General features: G+C 42.2%; 1 protein-coding gene across 5 annotated transcripts in view; it reads right to left on the bottom strand.

Annotated features, from left to right (window-relative positions):
* The window catches only part of LOC121861205, an 84779-nt gene that overhangs the window by 18011 nt on the left and 53101 nt on the right, over positions 1 to 13667 (bottom strand). For 3 of the 5 annotated variants that reach the window (XM_042358826.1, XM_042358825.1, XM_042358827.1), the window contains one exon: positions 13050 to 13113. The exons of the other annotated variants lie outside the window; for them this stretch is intronic. The gene's annotated coding sequence lies outside the window, so the exon portion shown is untranslated. The remainder of the gene's footprint in view (positions 1 to 13049; positions 13114 to 13667) is intronic. 5 annotated transcript variants of the gene reach the window in all.

Below are 13667 nucleotides of genomic sequence, written 5' to 3'. Positions count from 1 at the left end.
CTCCATTCTCCTTCTATCTACCTTTATTCCTCCTTTTAATCATTATCATATATTCCCTCATTCGCTCCACCAATCATTAATTATGTCTTATCGTCCCACCAATCACAATTCTCCATTTTTCTCTCCACCAATCATTATGTGGCCCTGATTATCTCACCTACCAATCGCAATTCCCCATTCTCCCTCCCGCCATTCTTCTCCATTTTCTCTCACCAATATTTCCCATTTTCTTTCTCACTGCCACACCAGGTTTACGACACTCTCTCTCTCTCTAACACACACACACGCGCGGCTCTAGTGACGTCATGGTGAGCGAGCAATTAATTAACGGGGTGGAAGTAAAAATTAGATTAATCAGGAAGTTGTAACGTTTTATGAACCAATGATGAAGATTTACCACCTGATGGTTATTACTTCTGTGTGTGTATGTGTGTGTGTGTGTGTGTATGTATGTATGTATGTATGTATGTATGTACGGAATTCGGGGAAATGTCCTAGCGTGGATAGAAGACTTTCTACATGACCGCAAGCAATGTGTGGTGATTAATGGCACGAAATCGTCATCTGTACCTGTAACAAGTGGGGTACCGCAGGGTAGTGTATTGGGCCCGCTGTTGTTTGTTTGTTTCATAAATGATATGCCTGACGTTGTACACTCCTCCATACAAATGTTTGCCGATGACGCCAAGTTATTTCGGGAAATTAAGAACCAAGCGGACTGTGAAGAGCTGCAGAAGGACCTCTGTGGGCTCCAGGAATGGTCGAAGGAATGGCTGCTGAGATTCAATGTCACGAAGTGTAAGAGGATGCACCTGGGGCGTACCAACGGTAAGGAGGCGTACCATATGTCCCAACGGGATGAAGAAAATGTACTAGTTGAGACTGTGTGTGAGAAGGACCTAGGTGTGTATGTTGACAATGAGCTGAAGTTCTCAGGCCATTGTGAGAAGAAGGTAAATCAGGCAAATAAATTATTGGGTCTTATAAGAAGGTCGTTCAGATATCTAGACGGTCCGTCCCTCGTGACGATCTTCAGGAGTGAAGTGCTTCCCCATCTGGAGTACTGTCACCCCATCTGGTCCCCGAGATATGCTAGGGACTGTCAGTTGGTTGAAAATGTTCAAAGGAGGGCCACCAAGCTGGTGCCTGCACTTCGGCATCTCAGCTACCCTGCGAGATTGGAGCGCCTGAACTTGCCTAGCTTATACTACAGACGGGCAAGGGGGGACCTAGTTGAGGTTTATAAGCATCTCAGGGGGCACTACTCAGTTGAGTGTCCTTACTTGGAGCTGGCGGACGCTCGCCCCACAAGGGGTCACAGCTCAAGATTGAAGAAGCCGCAAGTCCGGAAAACCGTGAGGGCAAACTTTTTCGGAGTGAGGGTTGTAAACTCTTGGAACAATCTACCAGAAAGTGTTGTGACGGCACCGAGTGTGAGCTCTTTCAAGAGAAGACTTGACCAACACTGGAGCGGGTTCAGGTACATTCAGGAGCCGGTGCATGCCCAGTATTTGCCAACAGTGCGTGACAGAGACGTGACCGATCGCCCGGGCGGCTAGCGAGCCGACCTTTTGGTGAAGAATATAAAGGAAAAGAGTCGTGACCGATCGCCCAAGCGGCTAACAAGCCGATCAGTGGCGAGAGGATAAAAGTAAAAAAATAATATGTATACGGTCACCTGGCATAATTCCCCTTTATTTCTACCTGTGGGGTCACATGAAAAGTTTTAAAGTGTTTGTTACAGAGGTCCCAAACCGTGAGGAATTGTGGCGCCGTGACCAGTGTGACAACCATCCGCAACACCCTGGGGTCTGTGAACGTGTGGGACACTCACTAGTGCCACGGGCTGAGGCCTGCATTGAGCAACAGGGGCGGAACTTGAACATTTCCTCTAAATGTTAATACCAATACAAATCATATGGCATTATTAATGTTAATAAACGTCACTAGCAGAGTGTATTGGGTGTTTCATATACACCCCATCACCAAACCTGTCATGTGCCGTTAACTCTGAAACTATTGACAATTTAGTCATTTAGTCCTTTATATTTAGTTATGTCTCAGGAATACACCCCTGATTTATGAAAGGTATTTACGGAACACCTTGTATATGTAGGGGGATGTATGTATGTGAGTGCAGGACAAAACCCCCTTGGACAAAACTCCCCCAAGTAAAGTGCAAAGTGGGACAAAACCCCATTTTTTATATTTTCAGACTTTAAGTTCATTTTAATAAATTTAAAGAGGGCGTCTTTAAAAATAAATATATATTTTTTATAATAATAAATAATTAAAAAATAAATAATTTTAAATAATGAAGCAATCCTAAAAATATAGTTGGTCACTGTTTTCTGATAATATATATATATATATATATATATATATATATATATATATATATATATATATATATATATATATATATATATATATATATATATATGTTGTGTTGTCAATAGTAAGAGACCCTGCAATTGTGTGAAAATGAGGCAGAAAATCAGATCAGACCTGGGACTTGGTCACACAGGGTCAACCATTAGACAACACATTATGCTTCCAATATCTTCCCAGGCGGTAGTACCTCACTGTTTGGTAGCTGCCTACTACCTACGGTGTTCTTCACCTGTTTCAAATTATTAAAATGGACTTAGAGTCTGAAAATATAAAAAATGGGGGCTTTTGTCCTATTTTTTACTCTAAATAAGGGGGTTTTGTCCTGCGGGGGTTTTGTCTGGACCCCGATGTATGTGGGGAGGGTGAGAATGTTTACAAGTGTGGAGCCAACTGCTGTCTTCATCAAGGAGTATGGCAACTACATCTTTTAATAGTATACCCACAAAGACAAGGGAATGCTGTACAAGATGTTACCCTTTACGACTACCACCACTACCAACACCACCACCACACCACCACACCACCACTACCAACACCACCACCACTACCACTACCACCACTACCACCACCACCTACCACTACCACCACACCACCACTACCACCACCACCACCACCACCAATACCACCACCACTACCACTACCACTACCACCACTACCAACACCACCACCACTACCACCACACTAACACCACTGCCACCACCACTACCACCATCGTCGGAACAAATCCCATTACAGAGGCGTCACAAGTGTTGACTGGGTCTGCTGCTGACCATTTAAGACCTCTCTGCCCCTCTCCCCACTCTCCTTCCCTCTCACTCACCCACTCTCTCCCTTCCATCCTCCGTCTCCACTCTCTCTCTCTCTCTCTCAATATAAAAGGAACATTTTTTTACTATATTCTCTGGGATTAAAATTGGTATATACTACAATGGGGAATTGTCTCGGGGTTAAAATAGAAAGAGGAAGAGAAGGAGGTAGATGAGAAGAAGAGGAAGAGAAGGAGGTAGAGGAGAAGAAGAAGAGGAGGGAAGGAGGTAGAGGAGATGAGGAGGGATAAGAGGAAAAGGAAGGAGAAGAAGAAGAAGAAGAAGAGAAGGTGGTGGGGGAGTTGGCGTGTTACATTCCTCTTCATTTGTCTGGGTCACACGCCATCTCACGTGACTCAGTTGTTGTGCCGCCCAAGACTCGGTCTAATGGTAGACCTCCAGTGAGGATTGTGGCCAGTATGTCACCACTTCACAGCGGGGACTCTTTCTTTAACCCCTCCTCTGACCTTGACCTTATTTAACCTAGAACTAATATTTGGGTCATTTTGTCTCTGGGAAACGAAAAATAATTACATGGTCAGTCACAGACTTTCAATCAGCGGATTATGACGGGTTAAGAAGGTACCTAGGTGAGGTCACCTGGGAACGGTCAGGTCAGTCCCGGTAGAAATGGGTGAGGTCACAGGTGACACAACGGTTGATGACGACTATACTAAATTCACTCATATACTACCTAAAGCACAAGAACAACATATACCATACAGAAAAATTAGGTCAATTAAGAATGAGCCAAGGTGGATGACCAGAAAACTTAAACATGACATAGGAATAAAGAAAGGAATTTATAAGAAATTAAAGGGAGGGCAGGAGCAGCTCAGAAATAGGTATAATGAACTATCTAGGAATGTTAAGAAAAATGTAAGGAAGGCAAAGAGGGACTACGAAATCAGGATAACAAGAGAATCCAAGGCGAATCTCAAGGGATTTTTCCAGGTATAGAGGACAAAGGTCAAGGACAAAGTTGGGCCTTTAAAGTCAGGGAGGGGGGAAATGATCGATGATAATGAGGAAATAAGCAAAGCATTAAACAGCTACTTTTTATCAGTTTTCACAGAAGAAATTCACGAGGAAATGCCAGAGATGTAACTGATATTTAGGGGAAATGAAGAAGAGAAATTAAAGAATATCACTATCAGAAAAGATGATGTTCTTAAGAAGATAAATGAATTAAAGAAGACAAAATCCCCAGGGCCGGATGAAATTTTCCCTCGAGTTTTGAAAGAGTGTAAGGAACAGATTAGCGGACCCCTCGTAAATGTATTTACAAAATCATTAGACACGAGAGTTATGCCAGACTTGTGGAAACAGGCAAATGTAGTACCCATATTTAAAAAGGGAGACAGAGCATCAGCGTCAAATTACCGGCCGATTAGCTTGACGTCAGTAGTGGGGAAATTTCTTGAATCAATTATGGCAAATAGCATCCGATCACATTAAGAGAAAACAAAATTAATCTAAGACTCTCAACATGGATTTACAAAGGGAAAATCTTGACTCACAAATCTGCAGAATGGATATAGAATCCTTGGAAAGAATTCAGAGGAGAATGACAAGACTAATCCCGGGCATTAGGAACCTTGAGTATAGAGACAGGTTAAAGCATCTTAATTTTCACTCCCTCGAGAGACGTAGAGTGAGGGGCGATATGATAGAGGTGTCTAAATGAAAGTCAGGGCTAAACAAAGGGGACATAACAAAGGTACTCAAACTATCCAACCAGGATCGAACTCGTAACAATGATTTTAATTAGACAAATTTAGATTTAGGCGCGAAATAGGTAAACATTGGTTTGGAAATAGAGTAGTGGACGACTGGAACAAGTTACCAAACATCATCATTAACTCGAATACTCTGGATAGCTTCAAACATGGGTTGGATCTTGGACGGATATATGAGCAATAGGGGTTGGGTGTAAAAGGGACTGACCAGTGTGGGCCAAGAGGTCCTCTACATTTTCCTCCATTCTTATGTCTCTCTGTGTTTACATCTCAGACTACAAAGGGACATAGACCAATTATTATTAAAACCAACCAACCAACCAGCCAACTACAGGTGACAGTTACCGATGCCAGGAGCACTTGTTGGCGGGAAAATCTACGACTCGGGGATTTCCCACTAAGCCTTCCTTCCTCCCTCTCCCCACCACGAGTCAGCTGATTAATGTCAACAACCCCCCCCCCACACCATCCTGACTCTCCACTTAACACCCATAAAAATACGTATACTATTAATATATAAGTACAAAAGGTAATTATAAGTGAAAATAAGATAGATAGTTGTAAATGTTTAAGTGTAAAGTAAAATTAATCTTAATTATCTATTCTCTGTGTGTGTGTGTGTGTGGATATAAGGGTGTTAATTTAACCTCTTGAGTATGATGAGTTAATGAGGATACAATGTTGTTTTATCTTTGGGAATTTATCATTGTATTAAAGGACCTCTCTCTCTCTCTCTCTCTCTCTCTCTCTCTCTCTCTCTCTCTTTCTCTCTCTCTCGACTTATTTTTAAACGTTTTATCAAGGTGTGGCGGGAAATCTACATGACACAACACGGAGTTAACATCCAGTGTGGCGGGCGTGCTGGGTTTACCGGCTACGTCAGGGTTATGTACCTGATGGTGTATTAATGGTGCAGGTATGGAGAACGTCTCTCTATCTCTGTCTCTCCCTCTACCTCTCTTTATCCGTATTTATCGCTGTGTGTTCTCTCTCTCATACACACAGTACCACAGAGAGAGAGAGAGAGAGAGAGGGAGAGAGAGAGAGAGATGATTGGCACCTCATTAAATAGAGAAAATTACCCTGGACGCTCACAAACGGCTCTCACAGACTCCAGTGTGTGGGCATTTAACAACTTTTTTAGGGTAGTAGTTGTTGTTGTGGTTGTTGTGATAGTAGTTGTTGTTGTTGTTGTAACTGTTGTGATAGTAGTTGTTGTTGTTGTGATTATTGTGGTAGTAGTTGTTATTCCTATGATATTAATTGTTGTTGTTTAGGGATTGTTGTTGTTGTTGTTGTTGTTGTTGTTGTTGTTGTTGTTGTTGTTGGAGTTATTTAAGGTTATTGTGTGTGTGTGTGTGTGTGTGTGTGTGTGTGTGTGTGTGTGTGTGTGTGTGTGTGTGTGTGTGTGTGTGTGTGTGTGAAGGAGAAAGTCAGAGACAAAGAGAGAGGGAGTCTGTAATAATTGCTTTTTCTCTGTTTCTCCTCTACCTCCTCCTCTCTTCTTTCTTCCTCCATACCTAATCCCATAATTCTCCCCTCCTCTTTCCTATCCCTTGCTTTCCCTCCCCCTAATCCCCTTCACCTCCCCTTTTCCCTACCCCCTTCCCCACACACCCTCATGCCAATTCCAGGAACGGGACCTGTTAAGGAAACATCAATTTTAAGTTTTTAACGAGTTGGTCCGACTGTTCTCCCTCACACACACACACACTAACTGTCCTTCTTCCTGTCTTAAATTTATTTTATTTTCTGCTTCATTCTTCTTCCTCTTCTCCCCTTCCTTTTTATTCATTCTCTTCCCCTTTCCCTTTCTCCAATTCTTCTTCTTCTCACATTTATCACTTTTCTTGTATTCACATTTCCTCTGTACGATTGTAACAAAAATTCCAACTAATCAGGTCAAAATTATCTCCTAATTATTAAAAAAAAATCTATAATTCAATAATTTACTAATATTTCAATTATTATTTGCTAATTAAAAATATCTATATAATCTTTTAACTAATTATGCTTAAATAATTTCCCATGGTATATAATTACCTAACTAACTAACTAACTAACTCGAATACGCTGAATTGCTTCAAACATAGGTTGGATGCTCATATGAGCAATAGGGGTTGGGTGTAAACGGGACTGCCCAGTATGGGCCAATAGGCCAGCTGCGGTCTCCCCAAACTAACGTATGCGTCTCCAGCCTGGTCGTCTTCTCTCAACTCCACCCAACAACGTCAGCTAGAGAAGGTACAGAAAAGGGCCTGCAGAATCATGCTCGGCGCAGAATACTCCGGCTACATCAACGTTCTCTCCACCCTGGAAATGCCATCCCTCAGTGGCCTCCACCACCAAGCACTGGCAAGGTTTGGCCGTGGACTACTGCACCACCCTCGTCATCGCCACCTCCTGCCACCGGCAGCCCCCGCCCACGTCGCGCAGTCCGCCACTTCAACAAAATTCAGCCCATAAGAGCCTGCACCGATAGATATAAGAAAAGCACCATCCCATCTATTGTTAAAATAATAAACAACTCCTGATTTATGTACTGTACAGCCCTGTAAATGTATTCAATGCATATTATATCATTATGTCTAAATCAAATGTAAATCTGTATATTTTGAGCTACCGGCTGCAACTCTATTAATAAACCGTTTATTATTATTATTATTATTATTATTATGATTATTAATATTATTTACACTTTGTTTCGTGGACCTTGACGAGTTGGTTTTGTCCTAATTGTGAGTTATTACACCTTAATAACAACGTGTGACTACCTCCCACACCACCTCTCTCCCCAACCTACCCAAGTCAGATGTCTCTCAATGATACAAAAACAAGAACTAATTCCCATAAAAAATAATTATCCCTATTTGGTAAAAAAAAAGTAGGTCTATATTCATTAAAGTCAAATAGGCCAATTATCCCTATTTACCGTGACGATCTAGATATATAAGTAGTGTGCATAGGGTCACGGTAGGTCAGGTAAACATTAATATACTCGTACGTACACACACACACACACACACACACACACACACACACACACAACACAAGGAGTAATGAGACGACACACGCCACACAAAGGCAGTGATGATATACAGAGGAGAGTGAGAGAAAGGAAAAAGAACGAAAAGAGGTGTGGGGAAGGGAGGGAAGGAAGGGGTGGGGGGACAAAGGGAGGAGGAGAGGAAAGGGGAAGAGTGAGGGGTGGGAGAGAATTGGAAGAGGGGGGAAAGGATGGAGAGAGGGAGAATAGGGGGAGGGGAGAGGGGTGGGGAAGAGAAAGGGGTAGGAGGGAGGGGCAAGGGAGGAGGGGAAAGAGGGAGAGAGGCAAGGGGAGGGAAGGGAGGGGGTAAGAATGGCGTGTGCGTCAGCTGTTAGGTACAATTATGTTATTATATATTGATAAATGAGGATTAAGAAATGTGTGGCATGCATGTTTACACACACACACACACACACACGCACACGCACACACACACACACACACACTAAACCTAAACTAATCCACCAAATCTAACTGACCAAAATTAACCTAACCTAACTACTGCTGTTCATTCCTCATCTTCTTTTTTTTATCCTCCTTTAATCCCCCCTCTTCTTCTCACCTCCTTCTTCTCCCCACTTCCCCACTTCTTCTTCCCCTCTTCTTCTCCCCCACTTCTCCCCCTCCTCCCACAATGCACCACAAGCCAGGTGACATACCTCTGTGGTGACGTCACACTCTGTTTACATCTGCCTCCCAGAAACCGTCAGTGATCTACTTACATACATGTGTGCACCTGCCTTACCTTACTTACATATGTACACCTGACATATATTAATGTGTACATCTGGCCTATTAAAATAACTGAATTTGTTCTACGTGTGTTTAAATGTGTTCACTACTACACAAACAAGTAAAGCACTTACTAGTACATGTACAATCAATAAAGATAGATGTACACACACACACACACACACTGCTTAGTTAGTTTCCTGGATTTCCTGCACAAAAACCTGCAGAAACGTAAGACATCACTGGCCGTTGCCCTTGTTGGTTTCAGGAAGGCTTTTGACCTTGTTGATCACTGCACTGTTATCAACAAGGCCATTGCACTAGGGCTGCCCGCCAACCTGGTGCTAGTGCTTGGTGGTAGAGAGAGGTCGGGGTAAGTGGGAGTCAAAAAACAAGCAGGTCCTGGGGAGTAAAATTGGTTACTCAGGACCAGGGTAAAACGGGACCAGGGAAGGGTAGGTTTAAATGTATACTATAGTATACAAACAGTAGGAGCGTTAGAAATAAAATAGACTTGCTGAGAGCGGTTGTATGTACTGAGAATGTAGACGTCATAGCAATCACCGAAACTTGGATGAATCTGGCGAGCAAAAACGTTTTATCAGAGTACAACCTTTTTCACAAGGACAGGGAAGGTAGGAAGGGGGGAGGGGTCGCACTCTTCATTGGGGATACATTAAAATGTTGTATTAATAATTCAATAAAGGGTTAAATTGGAACCAAGTCTGTATGGGTAGAAATTGCGGAAGGAAGAGAAAAACTAATTATGGGAGTGATTTACAGGCCCCCAAGTCTGGGGAAAGAAGCATCTCAGCCCATATGGCAGGAAATGAGTAGGGCAGCAAGATACAACAACCTATGCATTATGGGGGAATTCAACTTCAGAAATATTGACTGGGACAACATTGTAGGTGACTATGAATCTGAAGACTTCCTAGATGCAGTACAGGACAATTTTTTGAAACAACTAATTACAGAACCTACTAGAGGTGACAATATATTAGACCTAGTATTAACAAATAAAGAAAATATCAGAGATATCACAATAGGGGAAGAACTAGGGAACAGTGATCACAGGGATATCAGGTTCACCCTAAATTGGGAAACGAAAAACAATGACAATATGGTCAGTCCCAAACTTTCGATCTGCGGATTATCGGGTTAAGAAGGTACCTAGGTGAGGTCGCCTGGGAACAGTCAGGTCAGTCCCCAGTAGGAACGCGTGAGGTCTCAGGTTACACAACAATTGATCATTACTGTAATATATTTACTCGTATACTACGTAAAGCACAAGAACAACATATACCATACAGAAAAATTAGGTCAAATAAGAATGAGCCAAGGTGGATGACCAGAAAACTTAAACATGACATAGGAATAAAGAAAGGAATTTATAAGAAATTAAAGGGAGGGGAGGAGCAGCTCAGAAATAGGTATAATGAACTTTCTAGGAATGTTAAGAAAAATGTAAGGAAAGCAAAGAGGGACTACGAAATCAGGATAGCAAGAGAATCCAAGGCGAATCCCAAGGGATTTTTCCAGGTATAGAGGACAAAGGTCAAGGACAAAGTTGGGCCTTTAAAGTCAGGGAGGGAGGAAATGTTCGATGACAGTGGGGAAATAAGCAAAGCATTAAACAGCTACTTTTTATCAGTTTTCACAGAAGAAATTCACGAGGAAATTCCAGAGGTGGAACTAATATTTAGGGGAAATGAAGAAGAGAAATTAAAGAATATCACTATCAGAAAAGATAATGTTCTTAAGAAGATAAATGAATTAAAGAAGACAAAATCCCCAGGGCCGGATGAAATTTTCCCTCGAGTTTTGAAAGAGTGTAAGGAACAGATTAGCGGACCCCTCGTAAATGTATTTACAAAATCATTAGACACGAGAGTTATGCCAGACTTGTGGAAACAGGCAAATGTAGTACCCATATTTAAAAAGGGAGACGGAGCATCAGCGTCAAATTACCATCCGATTAGTTTGACGTCAGTAGTGGGGAAATTTCTTGAATCAATTATAGCAAATAGCATCCGATTGCATTTAGAGAAAAGCAAATTAATCTACGATTCTCAACATGGGTTTACAAAGGGAAAATCTTGTCTAACAAATCTGCTGACGTTTTTTAGGAAAGTCTTCGAGGTAGTAGATAATGACGAAAATTACGATGTTATTTACTTTAGACTTTAGCAAAGAAAAGCGTTTGACAGAAATGCCACATCAGAGGCTTCTGAGAAAGTTTAGGCTCATGATATCGAGGAAAGTTTTAAATTGGATAAAGTCATGGCTTACCGATAGAACACAGAGGGTCAGCGTAGATGGTGGTAAATCTGAGTGGGGCTGTGTAACCAGTGGGGTTCCCCAGGGGTCAGTACTGGGCCCACTCTTGTTCATAATCTACATAAACGATCTAGATACTGGGATAAGCAGTGACGTAACTAAGTTTACGGATGACACCAAAATAGAGCGGCAGATTAATTCAGGGCAGGATGCAAATGCACTACAGGAGGATTTAAATAAACTGCAGGAGTGGTCAGAAAAATGGCAAATGAAATTCAACACCAGCAAGTGCAGCGTAATTAATATTGGAAGAGCAAATACTGTCAATATATACAGCCTTAACAACATCAACCTGGAGAAGTCGACTTGTGAAAGAGACTGAGGGGTACTTGTAAGCACGGACCTACGGCCTAGAAAACAGTGCGTTAATGTTCGAAATAAGGTAAACAGAGTATTAGGTTTTATATCTAGAAGTGTAAGTAATAAGAGTGCAGAGGTCTTATTGCAACTATATCTTGCGCTAGTCAGGCCGCACCTCCATTATGCGGTTCAGTTCTAGTGCCCTTATTATAGAATGGATATCAATTCACTGAAGTCGGTGCAGCGAAGAATGACGAAAATGATTCCGGGACTTAGAAACCTTTCATGTCAAGATAGGTTAAATAAACTAAACATGCATTCCCTAGAAAGACGAAGAGTGCAGAGAGATAAGATAGAAGTATTTAAGTGGGTGAAAGGAATCAATAAAGGGGATATAGATAAAGTTCTTATAGTATCCGAACAAGGTAGGACTTGTAGCAACGGATTTAAGTTGGATAAGTTTAGGTTTAGGAGGGAGATAGGAAGGAACTGGTTCACAAATAGGGTGGTTGACGAGTGGAACAAGCTTAGCAACTTTGTAGTAAGTGCTGGAACGCTGGAAAGTTTTAAAAGGAGGCAAGATAGATTCATGGATGATAGAGAGTGGTAGTAACTCTCGACAGGAGCTGCCATGCACAGGCCAACCGGCCTATTGCAGACTCCTGATTTTCTTGTTCCTATGTTGTAATAAGTTATTTATGTCCAATGTATATTTTCAGCCTTCAGGCTGCAGAACTTTTTCAATAAACCGTTCATTATTATTATTATTATTAACACGGCACTGTGCTTGAACCCCTTCATTTCCTCAACTGTAACATCAACCACCTATGTTACGTGTATAAAGTGAAGATTAAGTGTACATTAAGTGTCATGAAAGTGTACATAGGTGTCAAAAAATGTACAATAAGTCAATAAATGTATGTCAAGAGCAGTCATATGAGTGTATAATGCCCACAACACTTTACCCATACTCCTCTAGGGTGTGTAGACGGCTTGGGGGAAACTGAAGTGAAATGCACAAAGGAGAGTTTACCTGCAACACTAATTAGCTTAAGACCATTACCTGAGCCCCTGAGTTCTTCCTCGGCTAGTACACGTGTTCTATGAGGTACTTACCCCCTAATACACGTGTTCTATGAGGTACTTACCCCCCTAATACATGTTCTATGAGGTACTTACCTCTAGTACACGTGTTCTATGAGGTACTTACCCTCTAGCACACGTGTTCTATGAGGTATTCATTTCTAGTACACGTGTTCTATGAGGTACTTACCCCTAGTACACGTGTTCTAGAGGGTACTTACCCTAATACACGTGTTCTATGAGGTATTACCCCAATACACGTGTTCTATGAGGTACTTACCCCCTAATACACGTGTTCTATGAGGTACTTACCCCCCTAATACACGTGTTCTATGAGGTACTTACCCCCTAATACACGTGTTCTATGAGGTACTTACCCCCTAATACACGTGTTCTATGAGGTACTTACCCCCTAATACACGTGTTCTATGAGGTACTTACCCCCTAATACACGTGTGTCTACGAGGTACTTACCCCCTAATACACGTGTTCTATGAGGTATCTCCCTTACCTGCTGCATTACTCAGGTAGGAGAGAGAGAGAGAGAGAGAGAGAGAGAGAGAGAGAGAGAGAGAGAGAGAGAGAGAGAGATAAACCAGTGTTACCAACCTGAGCCAGACAGTAGTGCCAGTAGTACCAACGGTAATGTGAGATAAGCGGCCACCCGCCTCACCTGTGGGAGATACCAGGTAAGGTAGAGTTAATGACGTCACGAGGGAATGTACCTTTGTTATATATTTATGTCACTTAATGTAATACTTATGTTATTTAATGTACCCACTCATAATACTTAATGTACTTAGCTACTTACATTACTTGTGATTGTACATAGGTTAATTAATAATGATACCACACACACACACACACAATGATGGAACGTACGTGTGTGTGTGTGTGTGTGTGTGTGTGTGTGCTACAAGCTGGTCGTGGTAATTATGTCCTTATTGCCCAGAGCTTCACCAAAGGGAACCAGGCGTGAAAATTACATTACGAGAGGAAGAGGTGAGGGTGGAGGGGGTGTTGAGGGGGAGGGGGTGTTGAGGGTGGAGGGTGTGAGGGTGGTTGAGAGGGGGGAGGGGGCAAGGAGGGGTGGAGGGGTACAGGGGAGGGTGTTGAGGTGGAGGGGTGTTGAGGGGGGAGGGGTTGATGATTGAGGTGGGGTTTGAAGTAGGGTTGTGGGGGGTTAAAGGCACCATATTGGCATCACCTGAGGCTTGGGCGAGATAC

This window comes from Homarus americanus, unplaced genomic scaffold (genome assembly GCF_018991925.1).
Source record: "Homarus americanus isolate GMGI-L3 unplaced genomic scaffold, GMGI_Hamer_2.0 scaffold21314, whole genome shotgun sequence".
In the NCBI taxonomy this organism is placed as follows: Eukaryota; Metazoa; Arthropoda; class Malacostraca; order Decapoda; family Nephropidae; genus Homarus; species Homarus americanus.
Note: the sequence above shows the minus strand (reverse complement) of the source record. Positions and strands in the feature narration are given on the sequence as shown.